Below are 16,323 nucleotides of genomic sequence, written 5' to 3' on the forward strand. Positions count from 1 at the left end.
TGCTGCGTGCAGCATGCTTAAAGGCACAGGCAGGCTTCCACCTGACTCTAGAAAGAGGGAGGGGAAACTGGAACACATTAATTCAGGTAGCATATCCAAAAAAAAACAAACCCATTCCAGATCAAGCAGTGTATTCAGCAAAACTGTTTTATTGGGCAATATAACCAAAATGCATCAGCAAGTGATTTAAATGTCTCAGATGATGAACTTATAGTGCCTGGGTAACACCAGGAGGGAAGCCTGTTTTGCTCTTACCTATGCTTGTTACCTGTATTATAGATAACAAAAGAAGTTATTTCTCTCCAGGGTTATCAGGCTGGTGTTTTTTCATGGGCAATTAATTCATTGTGAATATGAAAAAGCTTTTGTTATTACGTGGTCCTTTAGGCATTCCAGCAATTGCTTAGTACCTTGTACGTGTCTCGTTAGCATATTCCAGTTTTAATGGATACTCCTTTTTGGTTAGCATGATTTGTCAGTGACCAGTATTTTTACTTTAATTAAAAAAACCCAATCCCTGCACGCCTTTATGTAAATGATAGTCCCCAGTACTGGTTCAGCCTGCAGTTGTCATGTTCATTATTCATCTACAAAATGAATGCTCACAAGCTGCCTGCTAGGAAAGCATTCACAACACACATGTAATTGGCACATGCCTTAATGTGAATTGTGACGATTTCCTCAATAAATAATGAGCCCTGAAAAAAGATCTTTGTGGGGTAGCCCAGCTAGATGATATTTCAACAAATTTTGGACGGCACTGGAAAATAATGAAAATGTGCTCCAAGTACAGGGGGGCATAATCACGAGCCAGCTCCACCCAACTGTGGGAAACAAGCTGGGCTGCTCATAAATCCATTTATATTAAGTTACTTTGCCAAGCGAATAAAAGATTGAATTGCTTGAATACCTGCCTTGTCCGGGGAGATGAAAGAAAGAGGCAACAGCAACAGCTGAGGTCACTGACGGAGATGCACGTGAATAGCTGTCCTCAGTCTGTGGTTCACTCACAGAACAAGGGTTAGTAACATACCTAGAGATAGGGTGGTTTTGAATTTTGTAGCCACCCTAGCTATTGGTTTAGCAAATTTGTAGTTTTAAAGATGTCATAAATATAAAGGGAAGGGTAAACCCCTTTGAAATCCCTCCTGGCCAGGGGAAAGCTCCTCTCACCTGTAAAGGGTTAAGAAGCTAAAGGTAACCTCGCTGGCACCTGACCAAAATGACCAATGAGGAGACAAGATACTTTCAAAAGCTGGGAGGAGGGAGAGAGAAAAAGTTTTTTGTGTGTCTGTCTGTAGTCGTCTTGGCCAGGGACAGAACAGGAATGGAGCCTTAGAACTTTTAGTAAGTAATCTAGCTAGGTATGTGTTAGATTATGATTTCTTTAAATGGCTGAGAAAAGAATTGTGCTGAATAGAATAACTATTTCTGTCTGTGTATCTTTTTTGTAACTTAAGGTTTTGCCTAGAGGGGTTCTCTATGTTTTTGAATCTAATTACCCTGTAAGATATCTACCATCCTGATTTTACAGGGGGGATTTCTTTATTTCTATTTACTTCTATTTTTTATTAAAAGTCTTCTTGTAAAACACTGAATGCTTTTTCATTGTTCTCAGATCCAAGGGTTTGGGTCTGTGGTCACCTATGCAAATTGGTGAGGCTTTTTATCCAACATTTCCCAGGAAAGGGGGAGTGCAAGTGTTGGGAGGATTGTTCATTGTTCTTAAGATCCAAGGGTCTGGGTCTGTAGTCACCTAGGCGAATTGGTGAGGCTTTTTACCAAACCTTGTCCAGGAAGTAGGGTGCAAGGTTTTGGGAAGTATTTTGGGGGGAAGGACGCGTCCAAACAGCTCTTCCCCAGTAACCAGTATTAGTTTGGTGGTGGTAGCGGCCATTCCAAGGATAACGGGGGTAATATTTTGTACCTTGGGGAAGTTTTGACCTAAGCTGGTAAAGATAAGCTTAGGAGGTTTTTCATGCAGGTCCCCACATCTGTACCCTAGAGTTCAGAGTGGGGGAGGAACCTTGACATGGTGGCAGCGGTGGGATTAACCTGAAATCATTTTGAGATCCAGTTGAGATTTTTTGAACTAGAAATACAGATTTTAAAAAGGAATTTTTAGGAAGTCCAGAAGGCAGCTTTGAAACTGAAAGCAGCTTGGTTTCTCTCTGCTTTGTGGCCAAGCAGAGACAAAAGGGGATTATCTTGTGAATTGCAGGTTTCATTTGCCTGGAGGCAGGGTACTTAACTCCTGCAGGGAAATTCACAGTCTTCCAACCCAGAGGTTTGTTTTTTTTTTTCTTTTCTTCCTAAAAGTAAATAGGGGGTGTGTGCTCTACCCATTTGCCTGGAGACAAAAGTGGCAGGGGTTTTTTTTAGGATTTTGATTTTTTTTTTTTGTTTTACAAGGAGCACAGGTTTGAAAGGAATTTTTTTTTTTTTTCTTCGTTGGGCTGGGTAAGCAGGTTTCCAAGTAGTTGGAGGTTTTTTGCTTTAATTTGAGCCCAGAGCAGAGACAAGGGAATTGTCTTTTTCTGTAGGCTGACAATCACTATCAGAGAATAGGTATTCTATTCCAGCACAGCAAAATTTTACAGCCAAGTTTTGTTTGTTTATTTCTAAACCTCAGGTGTAAAGTTAGTTAAAAACAGAGAGGTTAGAATGACCAAATCCTCAGCTCGACTACAGCTGGAATTAGCCAAATTTCAGGCTGAGGAAAAACAAAGGGAACATGAAAGACAGATAGAACTCATGCGGCTGGAGAAGGAGGTACAGGAGGCTGCCCACAAGAGGGAAATGGAGGCAAGGAAGCATGTGGAGGAGGTGGAGAGGATAAAGGCCCAGCAGAATATACCAACAAACCCTAGCAATCCTTCTCCAGGTACCACTTCCCATCCCAGAAAGTTCCCCACCTACAAGGCAGGTGATGATACTGAGGCCTTCTTAGAAAACTTCGAAAGGGCCTGCCTTGGGTACAACATCTCTACTGACCAATACATGGTAGAGCTGAGGCCGCAGCTCAGTGGACCCTTAGCTGAGGTGGCAGCTGAAATGCCTAAAGAACACATGAACAAGTATGAACTGTTTAAATCCAAGGCGAGAGTCAGAATGGGGATAACACCCGAGCAGTCTCGTCGGAGGTTCCGAGCCCTAAGGTGGAAACCAGACATGTCATTTACCCGACATGCCTACCACATTGTGAAACATTGGGATGCCTGGATATCAGGAGCAAGTGTTGAATCTCCAGTAAATTTGCCCTTCCTAATGCAAATGGAACAATTCTTAGAGGGTGTTCCTGAGGAAATAGAAAGATACATCCTAGATGGGAAACCCAAAACTGTAATCGAGGCAGGAGAGATTGGAGCCAGATGGGTGGAGGTGGCAGAGAAGAAGAAAACTGGTCGCAGTTGGAGCGGAGACCAGAAGGGACCACCCCAGACCACACCCTATTACCGGGGGCCGCCCAAAGCCCCACCTACCTCCCAAAGAACCCTCCAGACCCCTTATCGTCCCACCACCCCGTTCTCCAGCAACCCTCCTCGTCCCAGTGACCCGTCAGCTGGACGATGTTTTAAGTGTAACGAGCTGGGGCATGTAAAGGCCAACTGCCCCAAGAACCCCAACAGATTACAGTTCATTGCACCGGAATCACACCAGAGGTCCACAGGCCCAGATACCTCCCAGATACCCTTGGAGCGGAGGGAAACTGTGAGTGTGGGCGGGAAGAAGGTCACCGCGTGGAGGGACACCGGAGCACAAGTGTCAGCTATCCATGCTTCCTTAGTGGACCCCAATTTAATCAACCCAGAGATCCAAGTGACGATTCAACCCTTCAAGTCCAACTCTTTCAATTTGCCTACAGCCAAGTTGCCTGTCCAGTACAAGGGCTGGTCAGGAATGTGGACTTTTGCAGTCTATGATGATTATCCCATCCCCATGCTGTTGGGGGAAGACTTGGCCAATCATGTGAAGCAGGCCAAGAGGGTGGGAATGGTCACCCGCAACCAGGCTAAACAAGCCGTGAGGCCTAGCTCTGTTCCGGAAACTTCTATCAGGACCCAGTCAGAGGTGATGGACCTGGACCCCAGGCCAATGTCTGCAATAGCAGTAGTGGATCCAGTCCCAGAGACCCAGACGGAACCAGTCCCAGAACCGGAACCAGCCGAACAACCAACACCAGACCCCGTGTCAGCACTGAATCCAGTACTTGCAACCTCAACACCAGAGGGCCCCACCGAACCTGAACTGGCAGCAGCCGATAACCCTACACAAGAGGCTCAGCCGGAGCCTGAATCCCAACATAGTGCACCAGCGGAGAGCGGTTCACAGTCAACAGAAACAGCTCCATCCCCTATATCGCTTCCAGAGGGACCAAGCCTAGGTCCACAATCCCATGAGGAACTGATGTCTCCAGCATCAAGGGAACAGTTCCAGACCGAACAGGAAGCAGATGAAAGCCTCCAGAGAGCTTGGACGGCGGCACGGAGCAACCCACCGCCTCTCAGCTCTTCTAATCGATCCAGGTTTGTTGTAGAAAGAGGACTTTTATACAAGGAAACTCTTTCTGGGGGACACCAGGAAGACTGGCATCCTCAGAGACAGTTGGTAGTTCCAACTAAATACCGGGCCAAGCTCTTGAGCTTAGCCCATGATCACCCTAGTGGCCATGCTGGGGTGAACAGGACCAAAGACCGTTTGGGGGGGTCATTCCACTGGGAGGGAATGGGCAAGGATGTTTCTACCTATGTCCAGTCTTGTGAGGTGTGCCAAAGAGTGGGAAAACCCCAAGACCAGGTCAAAGCTCCTCTCCAGCCACTCCCCATCATTGAAGTTCCATTTCAGCGAGTAGCTGTGGATATTCTGGGTCCTTTTCCGAAAAAGACACCCAGAGGAAAGCAGTACATACTGACTTTCATGGATTTTGCCACCCGATGGCCGGAAGCAGTAGCTCTAAGCAACACCAGGGCTAAAAGTGTGTGCCAGGCACTAGCAGACATTTTTGCCAGGGTAGGTTGGCCCTCCGACATCCTCACAGATGCAGGGACTAATTTCCTGGCAGGAACTATGAAAAACCTTTGGGAAGCTCATGGGGTAAATCACTTGGTTGCCACTCCTTACCATCATCAAACAAATGGCATGGTGGAGAAGTTTAATGGAACTTTGGGGGCCATGATACGTAAATTCGTAAATGAGCACTCCAATGATTGGGACCTAGTATTGCAGCAGTTGCTCTTTGCCTACAGAGCTGTACCACATCCCAGTTTAGGGTTTTCCCCATTTGAACTTGTATATGGCCGTGAGGTTAAGGGGCCATTGCAGTTGGTGAAGCAGCAATGGGAGGGATTTACACCTTCTCCAGGAACTAACATTCTGGACTTTGTAACCAACCTACAAAACACCCTCCGAACCTCTTTAGCCCTTGCTAGAGAAAACTTACAGGATGCTCAAAAAGAGCAAAAAGCCTGGTATGATAAACATGCCAGAGAGCGTTCCTTCAAAGTAGGAGACCAGGTCATGGTCTTAAAGGCGCTCCAGGCCCATAAAATGGAAGCATCGTGGGAAGGGCCATTCGTGGTCCAGGAGCGCCTGGGAGCTGTTAATTATCTCATAGCATTCCCCACCTCCAACCGAAAGCCTAAGGTGTACCATATTAATTCTCTAAAGCCCTTTTATTCCAGAGAATTAAAGGTTTGTCAGTTTACAGCCCAGGGAGGAGACGACGCTGAGTGGCCTGAAGGTGTTTACTACGAAGGGAAATGTGCTGGTGGTGTGGAAGAGGTGAACCTCTCCATGACCCTTGGGCGTATGCAGCGACAGCAGATCCAGGAGCTGTGCACTAGCTACGCGCCAACGTTCTCAGCCACCCCAGGACTGACTGAACGGGCATACCACTCCATTGACACAGGTAATGCTCACCCAATTAGGGTCCACCCTTACCGGGTGTCTCCTCAAGCTAAAACTGCTATAGAACGGGAGATCCAGGATATGTTACAGATGGGTGTAATCCGCCCCTCTGAAAGTGCATGGGCATCTCCAGTGGTTCTAGTTCCCAAACCAGATGGGGAAATACGTTTTTGCGTGGACTACCGTAAGCTAAATGCTGTAACTCGCCCAGACAACTATCCCATGCCACGCACAGATGAACTATTAGAGAAACTGGGAAGGGCCCAGTTCATCTCTACCTTGGACTTAACCAAGGGGTACTGGCAGGTACCGCTAGATGAATCTGCCAAGGAAAGGTCAGCCTTCATCACACATCTCGGGCTGTATGAATTTAATGTACTCCCTTTCGGGCTGCGAAATGCACCCGCCACTTTCCAAAGACTTGTAGATGGTCTCCTAGCGGGATTAGGAGAATATGCAGTCGCCTACCTTGACGATGTGGCCATATTTTCGGATTCCTGGGCAGACCACCTGGAACATCTACAAAAAGTCCTTGAGCGCATAAGGGAGGCAGGACTAACTGTTAAGGCTAAGAAGTGTCAAATAGGCCTAAACAGAGTGACTTACCTTGGACACCAGGTGGGTCAAGGAACTATCAGCCCCCTACAGGCCAAAGTGGATGCTATCCAAAAGTGGCCTGTCCCAAAGTCAAAGAAACAGGTTCAATCCTTCTTAGGCTTGGCCGGTTATTACAGACGATTTGTACCGCACTACAGCCAAATCGCTGCCCCACTGACAGACCTAACCAAAAAGAAACAGCCAAATGCTGTTCAGTGGACCGGAAGGTGTCAGAAGGCCTTTAACAAGCTTAAAGCGACACTCATGTCTGACCCTGTACTAAGGGCCCCAGACTTTGACAAACCATTCCTAGTAACCACAGATGCATCCGAGCGTGGTGTGGGAGCAGTTTTAATGCAGAAAGGACCTGATCAAGAATTCCACCCTGTAGTGTTTCTCAGCAAAAAACTGTCTGAGAGGGAAAGCAACTGGTCAGTCACTGAAAAAGAATGTTATGCCATTGTCTACGCTCTGGAAAAGCTACGCCCATATGTTTGGGGACGGCGTTTCCACCTGCAAACCGACCATGCTGCACTAAAGTGGCTTCACACCATCAAAGAAACTAACAGAAAACTTCTTCGGTGGAGTTTAGCTCTCCAAGATTTTGATTTCGACATCCAACACATCTCAGGAGCTTCTAACAAAGTGGCTGATGCACTCTCCCGTGAAAGTTTCCCAGAATCAACTGGTTAAAATCGTCCTTGAGATGTGGAAAATATTGTTAGTCTTTATGTACTTGGTAGTATATTTAGAGATGCATGTGTCTTATTAACTCTGTTTTCCTAGAGCTCCAGGAAGAAATCCCAGCCAGTGTTTCACCCTAGCTGAGATTTGGGGGGCGTGTCATAAATATAAAGGGAAGGGTAAACCCCTTTGAAATCCCTCCTGGCCAGGGGAAAGCTCCTCTCACCTGTAAAGGGTTAAGAAGCTAAAGGTAACCTCGCTGGCACCTGACCAAAATGACCAATGAGGAGACAAGATACTTTCAAAAGCTGGGAGGAGGGAGAGAGAAAAAGTTTTTTGTGTGTCTGTCTGTAGTCGTCTTGGCCAGGGACAGAACAGGAATGGAGCCTTAGAACTTTTAGTAAGTAATCTAGCTAGGTATGTGTTAGATTATGATTTCTTTAAATGGCTGAGAAAAGAATTGTGCTGAATAGAATAACTATTTCTGTCTGTGTATCTTTTTTGTAACTTAAGGTTTTGCCTAGAGGGGTTCTCTATGTTTTTGAATCTAATTACCCTGTAAGATATCTACCATCCTGATTTTACAGGGGGGATTTCTTTATTTCTATTTACTTCTATTTTTTATTAAAAGTCTTCTTGTAAAACACTGAATGCTTTTTCATTGTTCTCAGATCCAAGGGTTTGGGTCTGTGGTCACCTATGCAAATTGGTGAGGCTTTTTATCCAACATTTCCCAGGAAAGGGGGAGTGCAAGTGTTGGGAGGATTGTTCATTGTTCTTAAGATCCAAGGGTCTGGGTCTGTAGTCACCTAGGCGAATTGGTGAGGCTTTTTACCAAACCTTGTCCAGGAAGTAGGGTGCAAGGTTTTGGGAAGTATTTTGGGGGGAAGGACGCGTCCAAACAGCTCTTCCCCAGTAACCAGTATTAGTTTGGTGGTGGTAGCGGCCATTCCAAGGATAACGGGGGTAATATTTTGTACCTTGGGGAAGTTTTGACCTAAGCTGGTAAAGATAAGCTTAGGAGGTTTTTCATGCAGGTCCCCACATCTGTACCCTAGAGTTCAGAGTGGGGGAGGAACCTTGACAAAAGACCTGATCCCACCTGGAGACATTCTACACGTGCCCATAAACACCCTAACTGTGGGATATTCATCTTCATCCATGGGGAAACACAGGAGCATCCTGCAAGTGTTCAGTTTATGGCTCTTGTCTGGGATTCAGCATACAGTTCACTCGAATGGAAAGTACACTGTGCAAGGAATAGGGTAACTGGGTCTTGAGTGATTTTGTTTTTGTTTCTTGTTTCTCAATTGTAGTCTGTGGAGATGTGTGTTTCAATCCTACACCCATTGATGGTTTCATTGATGGGATGCAAAAAGAAAAGGAGTACCTGTGGCACCTTAGAGACTAACAAATTCATTTGAGCATAAGCTTTTGTGAGCTACATCCGATGAAGTGAGCTGTAGCTCACGAAAGCTCATGCTCAAATAAATTGGTTAGTCTCTAAGGTGCCACAAGTACTCCTCTTCTTTTCGCGAATACAGACTAACACGGCTGCTACTCTGAAACCTGTCATTGATGGGATGGAAACTTCTGCTAGCTGAGTGAGATCAAATTTCAGCTGTGCCTGCATTAAGGTTGGCTAGCATTTACTTTTCTTTATTTATTCTAATCATTTCCTACCCCACTTTTAAATGTGTATGGCATAAAGTCTCAGCAGAAGTTATTAAACTCAGATGGACCCCTGGTATATTATTACATGGCAAAATATGGAACCATGTGTGTCATTGATTAAGCAGTCTTCTATATCGTTAGATGTAGAGTGAAAGATATCAACGCTGATGCCTATTGACTGTTACCAACAAATATACAAATGTGAACAGCTGATACAACAAAGCTATGAAGGTCTGTGTTTATTGAGAGGTAGTGAAGGAATCTGGTTTATTCTCTCATTTGATACTCTTTTATGTGTTTGTATACTTTACATTTAAATATACAGGATACAATTGAGCAACTCCCTGGAGTTACTGTGCAATCCCCCTCTGTATATTTCCCAACCTATAAAATAGGCTAATGCTTTTTATATTATAGGGGAGAGAAAAAAAGGGGTGGGAGTGGGGTGCAAATTTCTGTTGGTGAAAACGGCAAGCTTTCAAGCTACATAGAGCTCTTCTTCAAGTCTGGGAAAGGTGACCAGGGTGTCATGACTAAATACAAAGTAGAATAGTTTGTTAAGCATAATGAGTTATCATATGTTGCAAGACACCCTTCAAAACAAAGTGGGAAATTAACACCTCTCCAGTAATAGGACAAAGGAGAGCTAACGGGTTGCAGATTGTTGTAATGAGACATAAAACCAGTGGCTCTATTCAGTCCATGATTTTCAGTGGCTAGCAAAGCTGAGTTTAAACTCCACAGCTTGCCGTTTGAAGGTGTTGTGCAGGTTTCCTTTGAGGATGAGGACAGAGAGGTCAGATATGGAGGGATTGTTTTGTGAAAAGTGTTCACCCACGAATGTTATGGTGTTTTAGCATTTTGCTGTGTGAGTTCATTCGAGAGCATAGTGACTGTCTAGTTTCACCCACATCGTTGTTAGGATATTTGGTGGCACTAGATGATGTACATGGCATGTGTAGGACCTATGGATCTTGAAAGGTGTATTGTGAGGGGTATTGATCATCATAGCAGTGGAGATGTGGCTGCAGGTTTTGCATCTGTTCTGGCAGGGACTGGTGCTGCTTTAAGTGAGTGTGTCCTGGTCTGTGCTGAGCTTGTTTCTGATGATGAACTGGGAAAAGCTGGGTGGGGAAGTTGTTTAAAGCCTAGCAGAGGGGGTTTGGGAAAGATTTCTTTCAGGATGTAGCTGCTAATCAAGTCTGGCTTTCAACTGTTTGATGATACCCTGTCCAGGTTCCAGTGTGGGGTGGTAGATGACAACTATGCAGTCAGGTTATTTACCGTTATTGCTTCACACAAGTGTGAATGACAGGAAACCTTTGGGCTTGTTTTTCTCAGGCTTCTTGGTGGAAGAATAGACCTTTGCTTTCCTTGTTCCAGGTGCCTTTTAGAGTCACTAAGCCAAAATGCCCCTTCCTTGACATTTCTCTTGTAAATTTGCTGCCTGCCCCGGCTTGTTATTATCTCCCTGAAGCTCAAAAAGTGTTATAGTTTGCATTAAACCTGCACAAAACAATTAACATGCAATATTGGGATTACAGTCTGCCACGTTCTCAAAGCTTTTGCAGCCGGAGACATAACAAAGCTCAAATTTGCTTTAATATGCACTTTGTGCCTTTACAGTGTCAAGTTGTTAAAATGCCTCATCATTGCCCAAAGTCACTGAACTGAGAAAACTTGGCACTTCTGGTGCTGGATATTTAAGCTGAAATAAGTACTAATAATTATCTTGCTAGGTACCGTTGCCAGTGTTTTGTGTATTGTTGGACTGGGGTGAGGTTACTGTTTTGTTTTTTCAGTGAGGATTTGTTTTTTGCATGATACCAAAAACACTGGAACAAGGTTCCATGATTAGAGGCCCTGTCACTGTTATCTTGGCCTCTGTAACAGTGCAGTGTGGGACTATTGCTCCAACAGAAGAATTCAGTAAAGTTCTTATGCTTACAAAGCAAACAATTGCTGAGGCTCTTGCTGGAGCTGTTTTGTTGTGGGTTGTTTTGTGTTTGTTTTTTTTTTGGTGGGGGGGTTAATTTTTATTATGTACATTTTCTTCCCTACACAACAGAATGGAGACTTACATATTCCGAAGTAATCAACTGGAAAATAGTTGATTTAGCATTAAAACATTAAAATCCCATGTTGGCTTAGATACATTGATCAACTGTCATTTATATATTGTACATATAATTGTTACATTATAGTCTTCCAGTCACTGTATTTTGGCCATTATCTTCAATTCCGACACCTTGTGTGAAATGGGATGGCAGTGGTGTGATCCTCTCCAGAATTGCTGGGGATCAAGATCCTTGCTGGGGAATATAGCCTTGGCAGTCAGCAAAGTCTATAAATGACCATGCTGCAACTGTGAGAACTCCAAGGTAGTTCAGAAAAATCAGGGAGCAATACAGGGGAGGAGACTGGCCCTCTGAAAATCCAGGTTCAGTTCTCTGTTCTGACATAGATTTCCTGGGTGAGTCATTTAGTCTTTCTCTGTATCTCAGATAATCATGCTTGCTTACTTCACAAGGCTGTTGCGAGAATTAATGCACTGAAGATTGTGAGGCACTCGGATACTGAAGTAATGTGGGTCACCTACCTTAAACAGAATGGCATAATGTTCTTTCCTGGGAACTTTTGTGTATGTTTTATAATGCCTGGGACTAGTCAGGAGAAGAGAAATTTTCTCTCTCTTTCCAGGTTCTTTTTATACTGTGCCCATCGTGATAGTATCTCCTGAGAGCAGCAATTTTTTCCCCTTTGATGCTCTATACGTGATCTAGCCACTAATGGAGGACAGAGAGCCATAGTGTGTTTAGTGTGGGTTTGTCACGGGGTGTATGGAGCCCACACTGGCACAGCAAGCAAGGGCTTAATGCAGATACTTGGCAGCTTCACAGCAGCTGGGAAAATAAAAGAGCTGGGAAGCAAAGGGGTGGGGTAGATGTCAGAGGAGCAAGCAGGCTGGAAAAGGGAATCCCTGCCAGCAAGCTGCTTAGAAGCCACTCAGAGACAGCACCCTGAGAAGGGACAACCAGACCAAGAGGCTGAAAAGCCTACAGAAACCAGAGGAGGTAGGCAGGTGCTCAGGGCCCAGCCAGAGTTGTTGAGTCCTGATTCTGCCTGGCTGACTTAAGAGGCCTGATCGGGAACCCCGGGGAGTGGGAAAGCCTGGGTTCCCCTACCACCCCCCTGAGAGACTTAAGAACTTGAGAGGGTTTCCAGGCCCCCTGGAAACAGGACCAGCAGACCCTGCTAGGAATGAGGGGGAAACCCACACACGCCAGTGGGACTCAGACAAGAGGGACTGACTGACCACCCCACCAGATGGAGTCAACTCTGCTGCAAGACTGGCCAGAAGGGGTGCTATGGCATCGACACACCAGCCCACAGGGTCACACAAGTGTGAAAGATCGAGCCGGTCAACATTTTTAATTAAAAAAAATATATATTTTTATGCAGTGAAAACTGACCCTTTTAAAACAAGGAGCTTTTTAGGCAAGTTTCTACTTTATTTTAAATTTTCTATTTGTGGTTGACACTGGACATTTGAATAGTTTGACTTTTGGGGGGAATTCCCTCTCTCTTTTCTTATTCCTCCTTTTTGGCCACCGAATGAAGTTGAATGAATAATGTCTCGGTCTGGGGGTGAAGGTTGTTTTATCACTGTTTTCTTTTCTTTTGCCTTTCTGTAATATTTCAAAACGTCCACAACTTTGAAAAGTCGCAGACGCGGCAAAAGAAAGAGGAAACCGTGACTGTTCCATCTAATTTTTCAATAGTCGCATACGTTCTTGAAAAGCTACAGAGCAGCTAAAAGAATAAAAGGAGGGGGGAGAAATGAGTGAAAAGAAGAAAAAACAAAATTTTGAAGTACTGACATTTATGAAATTTCAGAAAAATGTTTCACGGAAAACTTCAAAAAAGTTATTCCAGTGAAGAATTAAAATTTCTTTTGAAACATTGAAATATTTCATGGACCTCATAAAACCGTTTCCATTTTCCAGTCAGCAACACAGAGGCAAAATCATGGAGGTTTTTGTCTGGGAAGCTGGTGCTAACAGTGCTTCACATAGCTTCCTCCTCTGACTGTGAGAAGTGATGACTAAAGTCACTTCAGGATAAGAATCTACAGCAGAGTGAAAACAAACCCTCTGACCTGGAATCCCCTGCTACCAAGGCCCATATAACAGATGCACCTGGGAGATGATTATACAACAGGTCAGGTACAGATATCAGTTGAATCGCTGTCAAACTGATTTAAAAAAAAGGCAAGAGTTTGAAAGAAAGAAAGAACTGAGGCTTGCTAGCTGGGTTCTTCATTGCACTGTAGGTGGAGAGAACAGCCACTGCAGCTAACTGAGGCTGTGTTGAAGATAGATAGGGACTGAAGTGAAGGCTCCTGAGAGTCAAGCGGGTCACCAAGCTCTGCACTCATGCATTTACAATAGCCCAAAAGTGCTCCCTGTCTATGATCAATTATGCTTTATTTTTAGAGAGGGAGTGATAACCCCCTGACAAGTCTCATCTTCCCTTCATCCCTCACGGGTAGCTGCAGGACCAAACAACAGCCCTTCTGCTTGCCAGGCTCCCATCCTTCCAGTTTAGAAGGGGGTCTCCCTGGGCTTTGTCACGTGCCATTTATAAGACGTTGAGTCCTAAATTCAATAAACAGGGAGATGGCAAGCTTGGCAGCAGAGATTAGCAGAACTGCCTTGCCTCAATAAAGACCTGACCCAGAGCTCTCTGAAGTCAGTGAGCAAAGCAATTAAAGGCCTCTGTCAGGTGACTCCAGCGCGCAGGGCTTGGGCTGTGGGGCTATATAACTGTGGTGTAGACATTTGGGGACCCTGTAAGGGGGAGGGTCCCAGAGCTCCAGCCTGAGCCCGAATGTCTACAATGCAATTTTACCAGCCACGGGTGTTTAACTGCTGTGTTGGACATTCCCTGAGACTCTTCCTGTTAACTTCACTGGGCTGTATTTCAAGTTGTAAAGGACAGATTTTTAAAGTTATTTGGGGTCTAAAAGTTGCAGATAGGCATGTGCCTAAGGTGCCTAACTCCCAATGAAAACTGAAAAGGAGTACTTGTGGCACCTTAGAGACTAACCAAGATAAGCTGGCAATAGCTTATCTAAAGTGATCATCTTTGGATAAGCTATTACCAGTAGGAGAGTGAGTTTGTGTGTGTGGTTTTGTGTGGGGGGGGGTGAGAAAACCTGGATTTGTGCTGGAAATGGCCCACCTTGATTATCATACACATTTTAAAGAGAGTGGTCACTTTGGATGGGCTATTACCTGCAGGAGAGTGAGTTTGTGGGAGGGGGGGGGGAGGGTGAGAAAACCTGGATTTGTGCTGGAAATGGCCCAACTTGATGATCACTTTAGATAAGCTATTACCAGCAGGAGAGTGGGGTGGGAGGAGGTATTGTTTCATGGTCTCTGTGTATAAAAAGATCTTCTGCAGTTTCCACAGTATGCATCCGATGAAGTGAGCTGTAGCTCACGAAAGCTTATGCTCAAATAAATTGGTTAGTCTCTAAGGTGCCACAAGTACTCCTTTTCTTTTTGCGAATACAGACTAACACGGCTGTTACTCTGAAACCTGTCAAAATGAAAACTGAAAATCCATTTGAATTTCGAAGCGGCCTGCTAAGAAAAGTTCTTCCCAAATATCCATGTTCAACAAGCAGTGGATGCTGTAGCTTCTAGAATGGAAGAGTTCAGCTACACCAGGCAGCCAGCTGGTAAGCGAATGCTGTGAACTACATTGTACTAACAAAGGACCTATATCTTCCATTCACCTTATTACTATTTGCTAATGACCAAGGCTGTGCCAATGCAAGACATGAAAGAAGATCGTATTATTGTCCCAAAGAGTCCAAGTAGTCCTAATTCTCCTAAGTGTCACTTCATTGACCAGATCCTCACATGGTGTAAATCAGTATAGTGGAAGTGAATGGAGCAATGCTGATTTACACCATTTGAGGACCTGGTTCCATGGATTTATTTCTGATTTACACCAGTGTCAGAGGAGAATCAAGCCCTGAGTAATTTCTTGTCATTAATCACTCACCTCTTTCATTAAATGTTGTTAAGCAAGAAACATGTTCCCACCTCTAATAGCTGGTAGAGTGCTGAAAAAGCCAGTCTTCTGCCATTTCTAGAAGGTTTCAGAGTAACAGCCATGTTAGTCTGTATTCGCAAAAAGAAAAGGAGTACTTGTGGCACCTTAGAGACTAACCAATTTAAATAAATTGGTTAGTCTCTAAGGTGCCACAAGTACTCCTTTTCATTTCTAGAAGGTTTAAAAAAGCCATGTTCTGGTAAATTCCGCTTTCTGACTGTAATTAGACACGTTAAGATAGTTTTGATAAAGTACTTTACAGTGCGCCCTAAAGTAGTTATTTTAACCATCCATAAATGCCAGGGCACAATATAAATAACTGTGCTTGCGAAAGATTTACATTTTTATACCGTATGTGCCAGACACTGTGTTTTCCAGTTATCGACATGGTGGGAAAACTTGTCTTCAGTGGCCGATGCAAAGCTGACATACATTAAAGAGAGTGACAGTTTCCATGGAGGAATTGTGCGGTAGGTCAGGCAAGCGCTTGGCATATTTTAATGAACAGACTTTCTCTCCCCAAAAGTATTTGTTTATAACAGAGCGTGCACACAGGGGAATGTAAGAGAAAATATACTGCACTGAGGGAAAATAAAACTATCTGTGGGGAAGCAGTGTTGTATAGTGATTAAAGCAGGGGACTGGTTGCAAGGACAGAGGGCGATTACCATTTCTCACACAGCTCTAGCTGACTTCGCTTTCATATGGCCGTCTCTGCCAGTCAGAGCGACCAGTCAGAGCTAGCAGCGGGCAGCCCTGGCATAGCTCCAAAGCTGAGGTAACTGCACAGCCCAGTAGGTGTCTCTGTGAATTCCCTTTTAACATGCTGGGGATAAGGAAGCTTTCTGCGGCCAGCTCTGTTTGTGTGTTTGGTGGCAGCCGAGGCAGAGCGAGAGCTCACAGAAATCCACCTCAGAGCAGCAGGGGGTGTTTTCAATGTCCCTTTTCTTCCTAGAGCTCTATCCCTCCAGCTCTCACTTCAAAGAGTGAAGGCGTTGGGGCTCGTGAACATGGAATTCCTTTCTCCTAATGATTCCTTGGAAATTCTCCCACTCAAAATAAAATTAAGATACGGCAGGACCAAGTCCTCAGCTAGTGTAAACTGACTTCCATGCTACTTTGACTTGCATCAACTGAGGAGGAGGCCAGACTTCATCTGGATTGCTTGGGGGTCTGCTTATTTTATTTGGGTATATAGCGCTTATCATCATGGCAGCTAATTGACCTAAATTAATGGAAAATACTCTGCATGTGTCACAATTAGTTGCATGCACCAGCTTATATATTATACCTCCTGGGAAATGCATGAGCACCTAACTCTATACACAGAGGGGC

This window comes from Lepidochelys kempii, chromosome 7 (assembly GCF_965140265.1).
Source record: "Lepidochelys kempii isolate rLepKem1 chromosome 7, rLepKem1.hap2, whole genome shotgun sequence".
Classification (NCBI taxonomy): Eukaryota; Metazoa; Chordata; order Testudines; family Cheloniidae; genus Lepidochelys; species Lepidochelys kempii.